Genomic DNA, 22,784 nt, shown 5'->3' on the forward strand with positions numbered 1-22,784 from the left:
GAGTGCTTTAAATAAGAAATAATGTTCTACCGTATCGAAAGCCTTATAAAAATCAAGAAACACAATAAGGGAATCATCAGCTATATTGTCAGAGTAGTCTAATAGGTCAAAAATAAGCCTTATGTTTGAACTGATATGGCGGTTGGTCATGAATCCAGTTTGCGTTTCAGCTATGATCTCATCAAGATTTTTCTTTAATCTTTTGGCATAGACCAAAGAGATAATCTTATAATCTATGTTCAAAAGCGTGATAGGTCTCCAATTTTCTATAACAAGATCTTTATCAGGTTTAGGAATTAAAGTTATAATACCCTGTTTCATGCTTGTAGACATTTCTTTTCTATCAAGGCATTCCTTAAATAATTCTAATAAAGGATCAACAATGATATCCCAGAACTGTAAATAAAATTCCACTGACAAACCATCATTGCCTGGAGATTTGCCCTTTTTCATTGATCGAATTGCCTCTGAAATTTCTGATTTTGTTATGGGACGTTCACAATTAGTTTTAAAAGTTTTCTGACATAGTTGGTGCAAAATTTTTAACTGACTCAATAAATCTATCATAATCATTGATATTACAATTTGATTTGTATATATCTTTGTAGAATGAACCAACATGTTTTGAGATATCTAAATGATTAGTGGTTATGTTATTATCAATCTTAAGAGCAGATATATTGTTTCTTCTTTGGTTTCATTTCTCAAGAGCAAAAAAGTAACTAGAATTTCTTTCACCTAGTTCTAGCCATTTTGCTTTGGACCTTATAAAGGCCCCTTTAGCCATGTTAATATATGCATTATCTATTTCTTCCTTTAGTCTTTTCAATTTAATTTCTTCATCATCTGATAGGGCATCTTTCTTCATTAATATGTTTAATTCATTCATAATACTGATTTCTTTAGTGTCATTTCTTTTTTTAATTTCTTTGCTTCGCCTTATTGCCGCTTCCCTTACTTTGAATTTGAAAAATTCCCATTTTAGTGTGTGACTCATATTGGTATCCCCGAATATCTGTTCTGCCATTTTTTCCACTATACTACAAAATGTATCATCATTCAATAAATTATTATTTAGCTTCCAAAAACCACGTAGTTTACTTTGACTTTGTTTATTGCCAACTAAGTGGATTGTGATCAATTTGTGATCAGTTAATGGAGCAAAATCATGAGAAGATTCTGAAACAAAATGTAAACATGAAGAAGATATTAACCACAAATCAATTCTGGATTGTAGAGATCCGTTTGCATTGCTCCAGGTAAACTCTTTTGTATTAGAGTTGAAGAATCTCCATACATCTATAACTGCAAGTTGTTCACAGAAAAATGCCGTGCTTTTAAATCTTGAGTGTTGAGATATTCTTATTGGTACTCTATCTATAAGATCGTCTGGAGCATCATTATAATCTCCTCCAAGAATCATGTGGGCTCCCTTATATTTTGATTTAAAAAAAATCAAGTTTCTCAGATAATTGTATGCACATAGATTTGGCCTGAGTTGTGTTGTTATGACTGTATAAATTACAGACTATAAAGAAGGTGTTGTCCAATTTGAAAACCAGAATAATCCATCTGCCTTCATCTCAAGACAATGATTCAATAATATTACCTTTAAAGTTGTTAAGGAGAATGGCTACGCCTGCTGAATGTTGAGAGGCGTGGCAAAAATAACACTGATCACCCCACTGTGCTTTCCAGAATTTTACATCATTATCACTCGAATGAATTTCTTGTAGAAAAATCAAATCAGCATTTTTCCGTCTACAGAAAATGAAAATTGACTTTCTTTTGGTACTGTCACGAATACCTCTAACATTAAGGGATAGTATTTTTAAGGAACTGAAATGTAAGTCTGCCATAAGAAAAGAAGGGAATGAATAAAGTGAACTGGATGTCTGTTAAACTAACTAGAAACTTATAAGGTGCTAAGTATAAACACCTAAAGAAGATACTCTCAAAAGGGAACACTAAGTGTTGAGTACCTAAATAAAGTCTACAGACTCTGTTTTCTTTTCCCCGATGAAGTGACCCAGATGCTTAAGCAAATTAACATTTGTACTCCAATAAAATTATGATGTTTAACTACTCACACTGTAAAACATAGACAAGTTCAAGCATAACCATAATAATGTTTACCAAACATTGGTCTTCTTCTTCCATTTGGTCTTCTTTCCCTCGTCACGAGCTTGTTTGACAGTTGGCCACAGTTTATTTCTGCACTGTCTTTCCATGTAGGTGAGATCTTCAGCCAACCTGAGATTCCTCTTCTTCATCACATCAGAGTTGAGGGAAGCTCTCCACACTTTGTGTCGGAAGGTGCGCATGGTGAACTGTATGATGATGGGGCGTGAACTGTTTTCATCTCTTGTTCGACCAACTCTATGAACAGTATCCATCATGAACTCGAATTTGGTTTTTTCCTCAGGGATGATTAGGGCGATTATATCCATCACCTCTTTACTTATATCTTCGTTACTATGCTCTGGGAGATTCAGCAAACGCAGGTTCCACCGCCGGCTATATCTCTCCGTCTCCTCTTGTTTCTCCTGAAGTGCAGCAATATGATCTTTCAGCTTCTTCACAGTAACCTCTGTCTCTTTGCTTTGTATTTCAAGACCTTTCACGTGATCCCGCACAGCAATAATCTCCGCCGTGTTTTTGTTCACCATTTGTTCGAATTTGGAGAATCTGTCATTCAGCCCATTAATAGCTTTTAAGATGTCGGCATTGGATACAGCTTCCTCTCTCACCTCATGCGCTTCGATGCGGCTCTTCTTTGGGTTGGGGCTGTTGAGAGGGGTCTGAGGGAGAGGTTTGCATAAGCCTGCAAAGGTTTTATCTGGCTCCAAGTCCATTATCAGTCCTTCCTTTCTTCTTGCCTCTTTTTTGGCCATTTTGCAAACTTATCCCGTGGCTATTAGCTAAATGTTTCAATACAAGCTAACACTCCAGTGTGTCGGGATTCGGCAGGAAAAAAAGAAACTCAGTTTGGCCTAGATGTCCTGTACGTACGCAAAACACAAGTGCAGTGAGTCACTTCTAAAAAAAGAATTATCTGAGTCCGTTTAGATCATTTAAAAGGTTAGGTACACATCAGAGATTCACGAGCTTACAGAGAAGTGTCCACACAGGTCGCCATCTTGGCTCCTCCCCGACAACAATAATATCTTGAGCTGACGCTTCTCCAGGTTTGCTCAACAAATGCGGACTGATCCGTGTTAGGGAGGAAGACGGTAGTGACGTGGCATTTTCAAACCATATCTTTCATCCTTCCGCACTGAGAAGCAAAACTTCCAGCTTACTGAGTTTTTCTAAGTTAAGACAACTCAAATAAATTGAGTTTATCAGCGTTTTTTCATAAAAAGTACTGGTAACTTATTTAAATTGAGTTCTAAGAACAAATTGAAAAAAAATTGAGTTCAGCCTATTTAATATTTTTAATTAAACACAATATTACATTTTACAGTGTACACATCCGAAACCATAACTCAAGACATACACTACATCACATAACAGACACCCAGTGAGACAACATAACATACTCAAAAGTCCACCAAAGTTAATTTCTCATTTCTTCTCTTCTTTTCTTCTGTCTGCACATGGTCAGTCAGTCATAGGCCAGAGGTTACCAGCACTTAGCCTAAATATAGTCAGTCTGTGATGTACATCTCATAACATTAAAGTCAATTCAAAGTTAGTTATGTCACACTGTGTCATAAATGTCATCGTCATGGGTCAGAGGTCTCGTGAAGAAGGCATATCTTTGTGACGGGTCTGCACACATGGCTGGTTGGGGTCTTAATCCAGACCTGATGCACAAGCCCCTTTTCATCTGGTGCAGCTCCGGTGACTCTCCCAATGATCCAGGAACCACGAGGTGCAGAATCATCCACTATAAGGACCACATCTCCAGGAACAAAGTTGCGTTTAATCCTTCCCCATTTCTGGCGCTGCTGAAGTTGTGGCAAGTATTCTTTAGTCCATCTTTTCCAAAACAGGTCAGATATATATTGAACTGGCCTCCATCGTTTACGTGCGTAGAGATCGTCCCTCTGGAACAGGCCAGGTGGTAAAGACGGGTTGGACTTGAGAAGAAGGAGATGGTTTGGTGTTAAGGCTTCCAAATCATTTGGATCGGTGGATTCCAGCGTAATGGGTCTGCTGTTGAGGATTGACTCCACTTCACAAAGAGCAGTTTGGAGCCCTTCCTCGTCAAAATGCTGTGTTTGGAGAGTGGAATTAAGGACCTTTCTGACAGAACGAATCAACCGCTCCCATGCTCCGCCATGATGCGATCCAGTTGGAGGATTAAAGATCCATTTCACTCCCTTCAAAGACAGAGCATCAGAGATCTTTTCCTGATTCCACTCTTCCATAGCTCGTCTCAGCTCGTGCTCTGCGCCCATAAAGTTAGTCCCATTGTCCGAGCGCAGTTCTTGTACCTGACCTCGTCTTGCAATGAAACGTTGTAAGGCGTTAATAAAAGAGTCAGTGTCAAGAGATGAGGCAACCTCAATATGCACTGCTCTAATTGCCAAACAAGTAAAAATAACACCATACCACTTCACAAGACTTCTCCCACACTTCACTTCAAATGGACCAAAATAGTCCACTCCAACAAAGCTAAATGGGGGTTTCTCAGAGGTCACTCTGCTTTCAGGCAACTCAGCCATCTGCTGCTGGCCTGCAGCTCCATGAAACCTTCTGCTGGTCACACACCTCTTTATGAATATGCTGTAGAATGAGATTAGAAATGTGAAGCTCTTTAGCGATTATGACAGGATGCTTGGAATCTTCTGACATGACAGCCCTACTGAGACGTCCGCCAACCCTCAGCACATCATCCTCCAAAACGGGATTCAACTTATATATGTGGCTGCTTCGTTTCACAGACCATCCCCTTTGGAGACAAGAAATTTCTTCAGCGTAATTCTTCCTCTGACAGAACTTAATTATTTGCATCTCAGCATCCTCAATCTCTCCCAATGAAAGAAAGCCATGCCGGAAATCAACCTTATGTTGAGCATCTTCAGACTGAATTGTATCAGATGCAGACTGGAAATGTATCTTCCTGTGATGCAATAGCAATGTCTTGAACCTCAAAATCCAACCCATCACCCTGATGAGATGAGTCCAGGATGAGGCACAATGGATTAAAAGGGTCAGAGGATGATCATCATCGTGTACTTGTGAGACGTTGATGGCAGCAGACACCTTAACTTCAGGATCTTCATGTGAAGGTTCTTGCAAGTTTTCTGGGTTCACAGGCCAATTGTTCTCTGGCTGTGTAAGAAATGCAGGACCAGATATCCATTCAGTGTCACGTAAAAAGGTCTCTGCCTTCATACCTCTGGAGGCAAGGTCCGCAGGGTTATGTGTGGTGTTCACATACCTCCATTGGGAGGCACTAGAAGCCTTGAGAATTTCTGACACTCTGTTCGCCACAAAAACACGGAACCTGGAAGTCTCATTGTTTATATATTTCAACACTGCGGTGCTGTCCGTCCAAAAGGCAGAGTTTAGGAGAGGTAGTCTCAACTCCCTCCTCTACATTCTATCCATGCGAACTGCTAGCACTGCTGCCGTCAATTCCATGCGAGGGATTGTGACTGGTTTTAAAGCTGCCACCCTGGATTTTCCCATTATGAAGCAACTGTGTGTCTGTGAGCGACTGTTGTGCAGCAACAGGTAGGTAACAGCCCCATAGCCCTTCTCACTCGCATCTGCAAAGTGGTGCAACTGAGCAGCGGTCGTCTGTCCAAAATCAGAAGGTTTTAAACAATGTCCGATGCTGATGTTGTTCAACAGATGCAATTCTTCTACCCAGCTTTTCCACTCTTGAGCAACTGCTGATGGTATAGCATCATCCCATCCTATCCCCCTCTGGCACAGATCTTGAAGGATTCTTTTGGCTGTGAAGATAACAGGAGCAAGGAACCCCAGAGGGTCATAGAAGGAGCTTACTGTGGATAGGATCCCTCTCCGAGTCAATGGTCTGTTTGGGATGGATATGCAGAACTTAAATGCATCTGACTGCAGGCACCACCTCACTCCCAATGCCCGCTCAACAGGTAAAAGGTCACAATCCAGGTCTAGGTCCTTAACTTCATTTGCTCTTTCCTCCTCAGGTATAACTGCCAGAATGCTGCGGCTATTGCTGATCCACTTTGTTAAGTGGAAACCACCCTTGGCGCAAATGTCTCTGAGGCCTGAGTAAAGATTGATGGCTTCTTCTTCAGAGCATATTGAAGCAAGGCAGTCATCCACATAAAAACTATACAGAATGGTGTCAGTCACCTGCTGGCTGAAGTATGCTTTGTTGTCCTCTGCGCATTTCTTCAACGTCCTCTCTGCTTGGAGAGGACGTTGCCCCAAACAAATGAACACCCATTCTGTACTCTTGCATGCTCTGATTGAAGTCACCACCAGGCCACCAAAGAAACCTCAAAAGGTCAGCATCTTCTTCTGGCACATGCACCTGGTGAAACATAGCCTCGATGTCAGACATCAAAACAATAGGCTCTTTTCTGAACCTCGTCAGTACGCCAACCAAACCATTTGTTAAGTCAGGACCACTCAGGAGCTGCACATTAAGAGAGACACCCTGGAATGATGCTGCACAGTCAAAGATGACCCGCATCTTCCCCTTGGTAGGATGGTAAACCCCATGGTGAGGGATATACCAAAGCTTCCCATCACTGCGCTCTAATTCTGCGACTGGCACTCTCTTTGCATATCCTCTAGATATGAGATCTGTCATGAAGGCAGTGTAGTCTTTGTGAAAGTCTTTATCTCTGATGAACCTTTTCTTCAAACCTAAGGCTCGTTGCTCAGCAATTGCACGGTTGTCAGGCATTCTTATGTCTCGGTCTTTCAGTGGCAGGGCAATGCTGTAGTGCCCATCCCTCAAAGTCACCGTCTTGCTGGCCAATTCCAGGAACTTCAAGTCTTCCTTTGACAGCCCCATCTGTTCATCATCGCTGCTCTCAGGAAAGTCCATCTTGAACTGCTGTTTCCATAGCTTGTCCAGTGTGACAGCAGAAACTCTGTTGGCAGTAACTGTTGCCAAACATCCTGGCCTTCCACAGCATTCTCGATTAAGTGGCCCATTCACTGTCCAGCCAAGCACAGTCCTAATGGCAAAAGGTCCATCACCTACACTCCGGATGACCTCCAAAGGTTCTAGAGCTCTGGGCATGTCAGGAGTTTATTCAGCTTCTCAAACCTGTAGCTTTAGCTGTTGTATACAGGGTTTGGCTTATTAGTTGTTAGTATAGGTTTGCTCTTCATCTTAACAAAGTCTCATCTAAGATGACAGGTTTACAAGCAGGTCAGGTGTCTCTATGCACCTGATTAGTGTAGTTATTTCCTTATTTTCTTCATCTCCTATATCATTGTACTGAGTTTGAGCAAACCTTAAGCTTGAATCAGACTACTTTTAACAATCTTCCACCTCACATCATAACTGACTGAGGTGCCTCTTCCTATTAATAGTATGTCATTATTAATGTTATCATTGTATTGTTTTTCCTTTTTATAACAGCAATAGTATATCACAATACACTACTTTACTACTAATATACAATAGTATATTAGTTTATATTTTATTATGTATCCATCAAAGGCCGATGTGACCTGCAGTTTCACACCTTCCCAAGCTGGAGACATTTCCCTTGGCTGAACAATGACACAGCCTTAATATGCCTTATGCATCTCTCTTTTTTATTTGATATATTTTGTGTGAATTATCTGGTTTCACGCATTCTATTCATTCAGCTTGGTTGTCTTCCCAATTTTGTTTCATTGCTTTAATTTAAGTTAACCTTAATTTAACCTTTTGTTTATTCCACTTCATTCCTCTTTCCATGCTTTAAAATATTACAACTCTTGTGTATGCTTTGATTTCTTTTTAGCTTCCTTTTCAGTATATGTTTGTGCTTGGAGGGTTTCTTATAATTTAGTTAATGCATTTTCCCTCCCACGTGGGACATTTAGTTTTCTTTGGATTTCTCCATCTATATGCACTAATTTGTCCGGCGCCTGGACATTTCTTTTCTAGCCACTGCTCGTCAGCAGTGAGTTTTGTTGTTTTATTTCCCATTTTGATTTTGTGTTATTAATACTACAAACAGAACTGTGTGACCTTCTCTGGTATTAGAGTTAGGGGAGGTTATTAAGGCAGCCTTCTACCCTTGTCCTAATGTCAAGGGCGGCCTTAATTTTATGCGATGAAGCGCAACCTTTTCCCTTCCTCACCAGTATTTCAGTCGACACAGGAAAACAATAGAAGTGGTGTAGGGTCCTACTGTCCCTCTTCAAATGACACTCACTTCCTCTTTTTAAATACAAACAATTCACATACGCGGCAGTGTAATCCTATTTTAATTGACACTTTCCTTTTCCCATTTACTCCCGGAGTAAATTTTGTCGACTACCAGCTTTTATTGTTGCGAAACGAGTCACCTCTGGACTACCAGTTTCGTCTTATAAGCGAGTCCTCTTTAAACTACCAGTCTCTACAAGACGAGTTTGTTCTCAGAACAGTGTCAATCTAAAACACGATTATTCGCGATGTGTCTTTGAGTGTTAATATTCACCTGTTTACGATGATATAAGTGCCGGTCAGAGATTCCTCCTCGTTCCCCAGGATCGTGGACCTCTTACTAAGAACGCTGGCCAACCCCGAATTCACGTAGTTGGTCTTTTCTCCTTCATAGGAAAGAGGCTGTCGACAGACTTCAGCGCGGGCTCTCCACGATGTCAGGAAACGACGAGGTCACTCCGTTGGAGCATAAAATTAGTTATAATTTGATGTCCTAAATCCGGCTCGAAGGACCAATTAAATGTCAGGAGTTTATTTTTAATAAGACATTCTTCAGGTTGAATAAAGACACTCAGACAGTTAGAATATAATAACAGCAACGTGCACGGGTGAGGACTCTGGCGAGACCCCCACTGAGTGCAGGCGACAGTTCTTTATTTATAGGTTACATCGTGTATGCAAGCACATCACATTTCCTCTTTTACAAGTTCCTCTTTTACCAACGGTTGTGTGTGGGTGTGTGTGAGTCAGATGTGTGTCTGGCTGCTTCTTCTAGGAAACGTGGTGCACTTTTGAACTCTTGTGGTTTGGGTGCTGCATCTGTTTCCTGTTTAACTTATTTGTGTTGCAGAGTTAAATGTCAGCTTGCAAAACAGTGGAAAAGTAAAGCAAATCTTGTGAAATATATGAACACTTCATGATATGCTTGTTAATGAAAGATAATAAAACAACGAATAAAAACACATAAAACATAAAATCTTACAACAGGGCATATTCATGCCAATCAAAAGCTCCACATTGGCCTTAATTTCTGGCAAATGAACATGCTTCAAATGTGGCCAATCATCCAGGTCCTGTTAGGCATATCACGGTACATGTCACTGTCCAATCCTGCAACTTCAAGTTCAGGTACAATGAAACTGTCCACCACTTTCTCCTGTCCCATGGTGCGCAGGAGAATCTTTGTCCTCCTCCCAGCAATATTCAGCTTGTCCATAAGACCCACTGTACAAAAGGACGCCGAACTCCCTTGGTCCAGAAAGGCATACGTTTCCACTATTCTTTGACCTCTCTTTGATTTTACTTTAACTGGCACAATGGCAAGCTTACAGTCTTGTTCACCGGCCCCAGTAAGACCACTAGTCTGGATCGTAACAGGAATGTTATCTGCCTCATTATTAGGTTTGACTTCATTCTTCTCTTTATGGTGGATATGGAGTATACTTGCATGTCGGAGACCACAGATTTTACATGAAAGGCGTTTTCTGCATTCTTTGCTTATGTGCCCAGTACACAAACAGCCAAAACAGATGCTGTTCTTTTTAAGAAAAGAAATCTTCTCATTATGAGGTTTCTTATCAAGCAGAGCACATGACTCCAGTGTGTGTCTGCCTTTGCAGAAAAAACAAGCCTTCACAGTGCTGTGACGATCTTGAGCCCCTGTCTGATTCTGTCTCTCAACATCAGAGACTGTTGTGGCGAAGCTACTTCCTTTAGCTCTTAGATGCGGAGAACGTTTCCCTCCATTGCTACCCTTGGCTGCTAGATGTGTTGCTGGAACGTCACATAGATTTCCAAAGACGGGATCTGTAGCAATTTTAACTTGACGCTCAAGGAAGGAAACAATGTCAATGAATGCGGCTCTGTGATGTTGCCTCTCCTGAATGTCACATTCACTGTTCGCCATTTGTCTTTTAACTTATATGGCAGTCTTCTAATCACAGCAAGCATACTGGCAGGTGTATTTAATTCAGAGAGATCATTAATCTCTTCCATTGCATTGCAGCATCCACGCAGGAACAAACAATATGCCTGAAGAGCTTTTCCATCTTCCGATCTAATCAGTGGCCATGAGTGAACTTTGTTCAAATAAGCAGATGCAATCACATGTCCATTCCCAAAGTGCTCATACAGCAGAGTCTTTGCCTTTACATATCCAGCACTCTCAGACATGTGTTGACAGCTTTTAACAAGTTCATTGGGCTGCCCCTTGGTGTACTGTGCAAGATAATGCAGGCAGTCGCCAGCATCGCCAGTCTTTGCTTCTATGACCTGTTCAAAAGAGCGCATGAAAGCCTGAAAATGTAAAGGGTCACCATCAAAGGTTTGAATCTCCCTTTTGGGCAGTGAAGAAAGACTTTGCTGATGGACCAACATACAAGTTAATTCATTTTGTTTTTCCATAATGGACAACAGATTTTCATTGGCTACTGGATGAGCAGCTTGTGGCTTAGGCAAAGGTGGAGTTGATCCAAAAGCGTCAGAAGTTTTCATATTCTGTTGCACTGTTTTTACTTGAAGCTCTGCATTCCCAGTGATTGTGTTTCCTTTTGTAAGCGTCTGTGGAACAAAAGTCTCTGCATCCACATTAAGAATTTCAAGGCTGTTTCCCTTTGTTTTAAAATATGATTCCATTCCATTAGATTTCCGTGAAGCGACGCTCCGCATAATGGATCCAGTTCTCAGCACGTTCACCTTTGTAACAGTTGCAGCTATATCTGCTTCAAGCTGAAGTTGTTCTTTCTTTCTCCTCAATTGTTCCTCTTGTTCTTCAAGAGAGTGTTTTTCTTTCAGCATATGTTGACGTGTGAGCAAGGCGGCCATTTCAGCTTCTGCCCTGAGACGTGCAGATGAAGTAGATGATACTCTTGAGCTTGACCTACTGCCTTGATTTGACACACTGTCGGATGGCAACACGTCATCATTAACATCATTCTGGGGATTAAGAGATGATTGAGGTTGTTTTCCAGTGTGCTCTCGCACCTCCATTTCTCCTCCCAGAGAATTTTCCTGTGACTGTGCTTTGTCAGATGATGGCCTCCCCGTACGTTTATCAGTTTCAGAGAGCCATATCTTAACATCCTCCATAAACCCTTTATTGTATTTAGCGATGCTTGAGAACCATGTATTTTGTTTGTCTTTCTCATCAAATGAGATTAGAGAAAGTAAAGATTCGTGCAATGCACTGGCATCCTTAAACAGGTGTGTTAACTCATCAAACTGTGATTTGAGTTGTGAATAATTTTTATCATCTTTCATTAGCTCTTTAAGAGACATAATAATTCATTTTGTTTACATGCCTTTTCCGATCTGTTTGGATGGTTTCAATTTTCTTTGCAAGAGCTTTCTCAGTGAGAGAAATTAATCTTTTATCCTTTTCAGTTTTTCCAACAACAGATGCAGCCTGTGATCCACTCATTTTAAGCATTCAACATAAGCAGCATGCCAAAATCCAAAACAAAGGCAACAGCAATTCCTTCAAACTCAGTTGAACACCTGCAGAGCCACAGCACACACACACACCAAATCCAACAGCAAACGTAGCGGTGGGCGTGTCACAAAAACATCTTCGTATGGTCAGAATCTAAACTGCGTTCAAACTAACAATACGCAGCACAAAAACACAGTTTACATAACACCGTCGTCTTCTCCTTATCTGTCAGACTAGCTGCTTTTATAGATGTAGTGGCGGTGGTGTGTGGGGTCGCGTAGGCGTTTATTCAGCGCTGATTGCGGGAGGCTCCATTGCCGTCGCACTTTTTGCTGACAAATATTGGCGACTGTCAAGCCTTTGAGTCGCCGAGCAGCCGAATAGGGGAATAATGTTGACACGCCCGCTGTTCAAAACATAAGTCAAAGTTCTAGGTTAAAAACTCCTTTATTTGTTATCAAATCCTTAAAATCCATAGAAAATTAGTGATCAAAAAACATTCTAAGCTTGAGCGGTCAGCAAAAGTCGACTTCCCCCATCACCCACCCATTCACAAAAATTCCCTCGGGCCGTGAACAGGTGATATAGCAATCACTATTACTATCACCGACACCACGTGACCCAAAGCTACGCCTATCCACAACACTTTGGATTACTTAATATATTATCAAGCTTTTTACAACTACATGAATGTACTATTGCTGTGTGATTTATTACTATTACTGAAGAATACTCGCCATATCAATACCAACTAGATTTTTAAATCTTAATATAAAATGAGTAACAGTAGGGTGGACATTAGGTAAGGCTGCACTTTTGGCAGCGATCTTGTATAGAAAACTATTCCACGCGTATATAAAACAGGTCCGCGGCGCCGAACTGTAGTAAAGGGAGCTCTGGCTAATACGCGGGGTTCCGTGTCGGGCTCGTAACCAAAAACTAGCTTTACTTTGTTGTCTGGGTCAACTTTGCTAGCGAGAGACAGAGAGAGGCGTTGACAGGCTGCTCCAATGGAACTTTTTTGGAGAACACAGTGTACAGGACACAGTGTACAGTCGAGTCTTAATAGCTTACTTACAACTGGGCTACACTACTGATAAGTCTACATTCTTTAGGGCTATGCCTGTAACACTCTGCCTATTGCCTTCATATTAAATAATTTTTTGAACAATAATCTTTCATTATGCGGGACGCAAGTAGGGGTAAAATAGGCTGCTAGATTGAGACACACACATTAGAGCCTCTTAATGCGTGTTTTGTTTGGGTTTCCAACAGCGTGGAATTATCAAAAATAGAGGGGGCATAGCCTAACATATGAAACAGGAAAAGACCGCCGTGTAATCCATTTATTTCAACAAAGTAACTGTATTCCAAATACCACCTTTTCACACGGTAACTGTAACGGAATACAGTTACTCATATTTTGTATTTTAAATACATAACGCCGGCCATAGCTGGACTGGCCATCGGGCATACCGGGCATTTGCCCGGTGGGCATGCTATTTTTTTGTTTTTATGGGCGATGGATTTTTTTTTTTTTTTTTTTTTTTTTTTTAGGAAGGGTATATATAATGAAAGGTGTTGGATTGGCCAATTGGTCATGATCGACTCTGGGCTGGACCAATTACAGCCGAGGAGGCCGGATGCACCCTCCCCCTTGTTCAGCAATCTTATAGACGAACTAAAGAAAATGGAGAACAAAAAAAGGAAAGGAGGTGTTTATGAAAATATCACTAAATCTGTCATTTATTAATTTTAATATTAATTAATGATCATGTCTCACCTCTAGTGTTCTTGGTCTTAATTTAAGGTTTCTACCACGTGTTGTAGATAGGAGGTTAACTCGACCAAGCAGTCTATTTGTTTCCGCTATGTACTGTTTAAAATCCAGAATAGGGAGGATGGTGTAGGTTTAAGTTTATTAGATTGATACATATATACCAACAAGGCAGTGTACATCAAAGCAGTTGTTTTCATGCAAAGGCTTTATGGTTTTTCCTATAGCGATTGACAGATGATGTGACTTTCGCGCATTGCATGCCAGGAACTCGTGGCAAAACAATCCAAATACCGCATCAAATGCAAGCATTTGCAGCACCGCAAAACGTTCATTCTCCGGTTCCAATACCTTCTTGGTTTTTCTTTGCCGCACAAAAAAGGAATGTACAAAACTAAGGAGAACAATGCCGGTCCGTACAAAGACAGACTCGACGAAAAAGGCAAAGAAAAGATACGAGGAAAAATCAAAGGAGTGAAAGGGTCAGACCCTTACGAGCACACAAAGTGGACAAAAGACGTTAGCGTGCTGCCCAACTTTAACCACGCTCAGATTTATAATTATACGGATCTTGGAGTGAGTGCGTACACTCATGAAGTTTTTAGTAACTTCAGGTCACTGCAACAAGCCCGGGTACAGTTTACCGACGGATGGGTACAGGACGTTGAAATGCACTGTGTAGAACGAAAGACCATCGTACAAACAAAGGTAAGTTTACCAGTCTCACAAATCGTCTTCATAAATACATAATCGTTAACCGTTTATTAATATAACCTTTGAGCTCAACGGTAATTAATTAGTAGTGGAAATAATTTCTGGTGACAATAATATTGTATGTTGTAATTGCACTGGACAATTAGTGATACAAAACAACTGTTTTATCCTGTGAATAAAAGTATATGTTTTTGTCAATGTACCGTGGTAATAACAGAAGCGAAACGCAATATTGTGTCAGGACAATTCACTATTTATGCACAATAAATAAAGAAGCATAGCGTGACAATTTCTGTTCAGCACCAGACTTGCTTGTAACCTATATCACCAATTATGTTAAGAAAAATGACGTATTAAGTATTACAAAACACTGACCTTTGTGGGAATGCTTGGAGCAGACTAACATGTGAGCTGGAGTGTTCTGAGACGTTATATTTGGTATATCTAGACCATCCGTTGGCTCTTACTTCGGAAACATGGCTTAAAAAATTTCTCTTCAAAGACATCCGATAAAAAAACCCGATCTCTTTACCCGTCGGCTTCCCGTGGCTGTCATGCGACCGGCTATTGCAGTTAATAATACAACAGCTTCTTGCCATTTTTTGGGTTTCTTTTTATCGCTGTGTAACTGAGTTCAATTGAAAGCCTGCGTGCGCTAGTACCTCTTGCCTCAAGTTCCCAGAATCCTTTGCGGTTTTACCCCTGAATGACATCACATTTTCAATCTCTATCCTGGTGGGCCGGTCTCTAGTCAAAATGCCCGGGCCGATTTTTTGTCCCAGTCCAGCCCTGACGCCGGCACATGTATTCCGTTACTCTCCAACACTGTCAAGGACACATCTAAAACCTGCAGGACACCAGTCCTTGAGGCCTGGAGTTGGACATCCATGATCTAATCCAAATAGAACAAGATTCTTTAGTTTGCAGATGTTGCTGTATCTATGACTGATCAAAAATAATATAGGATATATAATTCAGGTTACATTGTCCAGGACCTCTTAGTTTGCACAAGTCTAAGACTAGTATGGTGTTGGTGATAAGGGAAATTTGGAGAAAGAGGACTATGTTACAATCATTAATGCTGTGGTTGATGACAGGTGATTTGAAGAAGAAGATAAAAAGCGTTGCAGGATGATGAAATGACAAAGGACCAAGGTGGAGAAGGAAACTAGAACTGAGGCAAAGCAAAGGAGCAATATGAGTTAGAGTGTGAACAACTATCTGATCTACATCCAAGAAAATGGCCAGTTGCCACAGTAGCTGTGGAAACTGGCCGTTGTTGAAAAATTGAAAAACTGAGAGGTGATTTACACTTTCTTTACATTTTTCTTGTAAAATAAATGGGGGCCTAGCAAAAAAAGTTTGGGAACCACTGTCTTACAACAAGCATGTAGCGATTCCCCGCTTTGCTCCTCTCAACAGACCCTACAATTTCCATTCCAAGACGCTCAAAAGGAATGCCGATGACAGGGAGAGGTTGGAGTGCAGCTCTGAGGGGGATTTTAACAGATGTTATCTGACACTGTGGGCAACTTTTACAAAATGGAGCCACATCTTTGCTCAGACCAGGCCAGTAAAAATTGTGTTTCATGCAAGCTGTAGCCTTGTTCTTACCAAGGTGGCCAGCCCACGGAATAGAATGTCCCAAGGTGAGAATGGTGTCTCTCACCTTTTGGGGAACCACTAGCTACAACACAGACCCTTTCCAACGATAGAGAATGTCATTTTGCAAGATGTACTCACTGTCAAGAACCTGCTCCGCTCCAGGTTCATTTTCCTTTGCCTTCTGGAAAAGAGATATTAAAGATTGATTAGATTTTTGGAGTTCAATTATTTCAGATGGAATATTGAACGCTAATGGTAACTATGTTGGCTCAGTGTCTGTTGGCGAAATTTGAATTTCTCCTTCCTTTTTTGTCTGTGGGTCTTCCGTGGCCTCACCACAGTTGTTCCTAACTCCTCATTGGAAAAAGGGCACCGCACTCAGAATCTCAGAGTGGGTATTGACTTACTTAGCCTGTGCTCTGGTAATGGCTACATTGCATTTCTGGATCTGATCAGACTCCAACAAATCAAAAAGCACAGGAAGGGCACGCCCATAAGGCAAACTGCTCATAACACACATATTAAGCAAATGCATCTGATCCTGAACCTTAATGAACCCAACTAACAAAACCTCAAACAAACATAAGACAAATTGACCTGCCGAAATGACACATGAACTTAAATACTGGCTTAGCTACACCATATGACACACAAGGGGAAGACAAATGGCTGCCATATAATCAACTAACACAAAATGATTAAACTCCAAACACCCCCCAGGCACTGAAGCATTTGGTTTAGTCCAGTGAGGCTTTCTGCAGTACTTCAGATCCATTAGCCCTTTGCCACACCTTTTACCAACCAGGGAGGAGAAGCCAAACAAAGAAAGACGAATTAATATAACATAAAACAGAATTTTGACAATTGTTTCACATGGCCTCTTTCAATGCCACGTGATATGTGGGCACTCCCTATGAACATTGTAAGGTGTGATGAAAAAAATAAATTTAACCAAGAAATTTTATTGGACAATAAGTAAAACATATTTAAAGCAGTGACTGCAAAGTAAACTAAAGTGAAGCAAACTATTGGTGAGGTGTGACCGTTGGACTGTATGTGTGGTCCAACTTGTGGACCTTGGGCATGTTGGGGAAGTGGACCCCAGAGTCAGTATCCTCCTCCTGATAGCCGCCCTTTAATGGCTCGTGCCGGAGGGCAGGGGCTGGGAGGGGCTGCAGGAGGATGGGCCTGGCCTCACAGCAGATAGGGGAGTGGATCCCATCCGAGGGCCCGGAAACTCCACCATTGCCTGTGAGGCATCCACTATCCCCACTTTGCCCACTTAGGCATAGTGGAAAGAGGAGAGCTAGCAGAGTAGGGAAGCCAGGTGAGTGGAGGTGGCCAGCAGCTCGGGTGCAATGTCAGGGTCCCCAGAACCTGATGTGATGGGACAGGTGATGCAGGTGGAGGGATGAAATGAAATTGGTTAGACAAGCCTGGGTAGACATGGCCCTGTGTAGCCTAGCCAGCAGGGAGTCAGTAACCTTAGTTACAGGGAGTCAATGAGCAGCGAGCAGGGAGTTCCTGCTAGGTGTTCTAGCTCTTTCTTGGCCTTCCCAGAAAACAACACACAAATAAACACTGACTGCCCCTGCTTCAATGGATAAGCCATTAGTTTCTACATTACTGCTTGTGAATTTGCAAGACCGTGGGAACAGGGGGATGCCCACGATGTCAGAGAACTCACTGACCTCAGGCAGCCACTGCGAGGATCCGCTGTCTGTGTGAAATGTGAGACCATGGGCAATATGCCAGGGGAATGGCTGGCTCCAGGATCCCATGTGAGCACGAAGTGTGCAACCCACAAGACCGCAAGACAAGGCACCAGCAACTAGAATCAGCGCAGCTTAGAGCTTTTTTTTCAGGACCTGGAGTACAAGAAATCCTGGGAGGCTGCTGAGACAGGCTCCCCACCACAAAGGTAAATGGACACACACTGCTACTACACACTGAACTACACACCATACCACACACTGTACACGCATGCACACTGCCAAGTGGAGATCAAACCTCAACACTGAAGTTTACTGAAAGCCCACACACACGGACCAGTACCTCCTTTTTGGCTCCCACCACCCTCTGGAACACAAACTTGGAGTAATCAGGAACCTGCAACACCGGGAAGAAAATGTTCCCTCTAAGCCAGAAGAGAAAACGAAGGAACACACACATGTGAAGTAAGCTCTTAAAATGTGGTTATCTCAATTGGGCTTTCATCAAAATAGCGAAGATGGGTAGGAAAGAAGGTCAGACATCAATTAGGGAGAAACAGAATGACAAATGGAACAACACTGTCATCCCTTATGTAGCAGGTTTATCAGAGGAACACAGCAGAGTCTTCTCCAAGGATCACATCCCAGTGCACTTCAGCCACTCTTATACAAAAACTGGTTCCCAAGGACTAAACTCCCAAACACAAGCTAAACAACGCACTGTATGCTGTGCAGTGTAGTGAGGAGTGCTCAGACCTCTACATAATGTATGGCACAAAATAGAAGAGCCACCTCGATAGGACAAGACTCCGCTGTACATGTTCGTCTAAAGGATAAAGGTCACTCTGTCAAGGATGCTGATGTTCACATCTTTTACAGAGAAGACAGATGGTTTGAAAAAGGAATGAAAGAGGCCATTTATGTTCACTGTGAATGATGATCCTTGAACAGAGGTGAATTTTCTGCCACCTACAATGCAGTTTTTCCCTCCCCAGGCACCTTAACCTCCTAGGACCTGGCGTCCACATATGTGGACATCACACTTTGGGTTGTCTAGACCAAAATACAAAATTTTGCTCTACAAGGGCCTGATATCCACTTACAAGGACATTTTACTGCCACTGTTCTATCGAAATTTAAAATGAATGTCCTCATATGTGGATCTCATTTTTCTCAGAAACAAAAATCAGGTAATTCTTTGTTTTTACATTCATCAGGTCCCAATCAGCCCAAATAGCAAAGAGAAATTAAAAATGCATGCCATGACATAGTTCAGTTCTTAGGAGGTTAATGCCCACTCACATCTTGCATCAGGTGATCTCAATAGTTCACAGGGTGAAGCAAGGTCTCATAGTAGTGTCACCCGAAAACCTCTGCTGATAATGACCCACAACCGATTTGCACGGACATTGAACTGTGCGCTGTTGGCCCTCAGGCCAGACCTGTTGCACTAATTTCCCACGTCATGAAGACACTGAAAAGACTCATCCTCGAACCAGCTCCGACCTATTGTCAGGCCACATCAGGATCCCCTTCAGTTCACTTACCAGTGCTATCTCAGAGTTGAAGATGTCATCATCTACCTACCCAATTGTGTCTACGCCTATCTGGACCAGCCAGTGAGCACTGTGAGGGTCATATTTTTCAACTTTTCCAGTGCATTTAATACCATCAAGCCTCCTGGATGATAAGCTGACAGCGATGCAGGTGGACACAAGAGAGGTCTTGTTTGGTGGATTGTTGATTACCTGACAGGAAGGCCACAATATGTGCATCTTCAACGTTGTGCGTTTGACAATGTGATCAGCAACACAGGGGCCAGAAATGTCTCTATTTTCTGAGGGGGCTGAGGTCTTTTAACATCTGTCGGTCAATGCTCAGAATTTTCTGAGTCTGTGTGGTGAATGCCATCCTCTATGCTGTTGCATGCTGGGACAGAAGGTTAAGGGTCACAGATGCAAGCAAACTCACTGGATGTTGTCCAAGGTAAGGACAACGGTAGACAAAACGTCCCACCCACGCCATGACGTGCTGGCCAGTAAAAGGAGCAGGTTCAGTGAGAGACTGAGATTGGCCAAATGCACCACTGAGTAATACAGGAAATCATTCTTGCCTGTGGCTTTCTCTCTGTGTATCTCTCTCTGATTCTGACATATGATCAATTGTGGGTCAATGACCTCCTTAAGGGACAAGGGATGAAATATCCCACTAGGGATTAAATATCTAGGACTCACCACCATTTGGTATTAGAACTGAAGAAGCTCAGATGAGAGGTGAAACGTCTTCAAGAAATTTAAAGAAGCCAAGTTTACTTTTTTTCACAAGCTCCTTAAATCTGTCTTTTTCACTTATTTTTCTGTGTTTCAGATGATTTGTTGAAAATATTTGACAACAGACTAAGGTTAAAAAGAAAATAAAAACTGAAAGATTACCTTTGCTAGTGACAGCCAAAGAGATGCCAGAGGAGGGGGCCGCTCAAAAATACAGGCATCTGTCATTTGACTGCAATGTCATCTGACTTAGAGGCAGGAGGGTAATGGAAGGGGAAAGATAATTTGTCAGATCTTTCAAATTGCCTGTCATGTTTTCATCCTCTCCTTTTCATTACAGTACATCATATTAATGTGTTCACTGAGCCCTTGCAGCTGTTGGAGTGTGTAAAGTATTGCATGTGGTGGTCATATTTATATTAAACAAAGATTTTCTCTCTTATAAGTCATTGTCATTACCAAATGGACAACACAGGGTTTGATCTACGATTATGAGATAACGACAAAGAACAGTGAGAGACAAAGATAATATATACACAAGAGGGAATCAGGGCAGAGCGGACACACCTGTGGAAAATGGCTGGATGGCCTGATAAGACAGGTGAAGCAAAACTGAGCAGAATTCACACGAGACAAGGACTTTCAAAATAAAACAGGGAACATATACACAGAGACAGAGACCTAGACTGAAAAAATACAACTAGACACAAGGAAAGGGTAAACAAACAGGGACAAGACCCAGAAACAGAGTGACACAGACTTGACACTTGTAAACAGACATGACTGACAGGGGCTACACGCTTTTCTCAATGGTGTTTTAGTTTAACATTTTTATTGTTTCAAAGTGTAGACCTCCAGACCACAGTAAAACTTTAGAAGCGAGAGACAAAATGGAGGACCATGCAGTCGTTTTCCCTCCAGAACACCTTTCCAGGGGTAGAGCTTCAGGAGAATAACGCTAGTCCCAATATCTGAGAAATGTTTTTCTGTCTGATGTCAGATTGCGGATATCTCCCTTATAGATGGCATGAATAGCATTGTTACCTCCACACTGAAAGATTACACATTGAAAATTGAGATAATTTGGACATCTGACTGGGATGCCTCCTGGGCACCTCCTAGTCTGATACCTGACTGGGGCACTTGGGGATGTCCCAAACACCCCCAAGTGTTTGGGATACACTGGTGCAGACCCAGCACATCTGTTGGCTGGTTTGAGAACACCTCGGTGTCCCCCAGTAAAGCTAGTAGGGATGGAGATCGTCAGTTTGTGTTTTAATCTGCGGAAATATAAAAGCCCTCATAAACCAAAACTACATGCTAGTCCTATAAATTTGTCCGTCCACACTATTCACAAACAAATGAGCAATAAATCCTTTAAATCCTGATGTCACGATTTGCAGTGGCAGAGGTGTGTGTGATTTTTATGAGGACCCAAATCCAGACCACAGAGAGACAAAAAACTGAATTAAACTGAAGGCATGCTGTTTATTTATACAGACATACCAAACGGGGAACCCCCCCCCCCCCATAAAAAACTAAACTAAGGAACACTTAAACTGGGGGAACAAAGAAATAAACACAAACCCCGTAACACTAGAAAAACCCTGGAAACCTGGAAACTGGGAGGAACACGGGAGGAAACGCAGATGCACTGTCAAAGGCCAGTGGAAAAATAATATATACAGAAAGGAGGCGATCAGGGGAAGCGGAAACAGACAGGGAACAGCTGAGACAAACTAAGGAACAGAAGGAAGCAAAAAAGAACACACTGAACATGCAAGACTGTCAAAATAAAACAGGAAGCACAGAGACACAGACTTGACATAACATCAGGGATAAGACAAGGAGGCAAACAATAAAACATACAGGGGAGCGGAGAAGAAACACAAGGAGAGCTGCACGGGAACAGGAAAGGGAGGTGAAACACAGAGACCCTATTAAAAGTGTAGATCATTTGGTTAAATGATTACTCTGCACAACTTGTCTGTTATGACCTGTGTGGGCTAATCCAATCGGAACAGTACGATGGGGTTACGTTTTGGCATCGGCCATCATGTGTATGGTGTGATGGAGTACACATTAAGGTTTACAGTGGAATAATATCCAGAGTGGTCATTGACTTATACCACCTCACAAGACAGCTCCAAAGAGGGTGAGGGAGAAGGAAAGAGGGGCGAGAGACGTAAACACAGAAGACATGACACCCACACGGGGGTTAGACAAAACACACAGGAGGAACCCAGGGAAACCACAAAACTTAAATATATAAGAATATAATACAAGAACTAAACTGAGGATAAACAGGAACTAAATCATCATAATACAAGGAGTACAGTATACAATTAGCTTAGAATGCTGGGTGAAAAGACCCAGCACCCTGACACCTGAAAGTTAAAGAATTTCTGATCAATTCATCCATGGCAGTGTAGTGTTGAGATGGTAAGCATCACAAATTGTGGGTTCATATCTCTTACTCTCTAGGCTTTTCTGTGTAGAGTTTGCATGTTTGCTCAGTGCTGTTTTTCTTCCACCTACTCTGATATCATCACACAATCCTAAAACATGCATGTTATTTAACAGGTAACCTAAAATTGTCCACAATGGTGTTTTGAACTTGGTTCAAGACCTCCCAGAGTATTTTTGTATACACCCACATATAAACACATATAGAAAGTGCAGAAAGTTTGATTGTTTTTACACTATTGTTGATTATTGACATATTTTGTGACTGGTGACAGTAGTGTAAAGCGTATAAAGAGCTGTGTGAAAAGGGTAAAAATGGTTTGTACTATAAAGCACTGTAAGTGATGAGAGCGGAAAGGTCCCATATAAATGCCAGAGAATCCCATCATTCATTTTCTTAATGAGCCCGGGGTTGCTGAGAATGGCTACATTCAAGTTTTAGATTAACCGATAGACTGTTTGATAATTTCTTTTGTTAAATAAATAG

The 22,784-nt window shown here is 41.8% G+C and overlaps 1 protein-coding gene across 1 annotated transcript in view; it reads left to right on the forward strand.

Moving 5' to 3' along the window:
- Nucleotides 1-22,784, forward strand: part of vstm2b (V-set and transmembrane domain containing 2B) — a 54,631-nt gene that overhangs the window by 30,498 nt on the left and 1,349 nt on the right. The window lies entirely within an intron of this gene.

The sequence above is a fragment of the Oreochromis aureus genome, linkage group 1, assembly GCF_013358895.1.
Source record: "Oreochromis aureus strain Israel breed Guangdong linkage group 1, ZZ_aureus, whole genome shotgun sequence".
Classification (NCBI taxonomy): domain Eukaryota; kingdom Metazoa; phylum Chordata; class Actinopteri; order Cichliformes; family Cichlidae; genus Oreochromis; species Oreochromis aureus.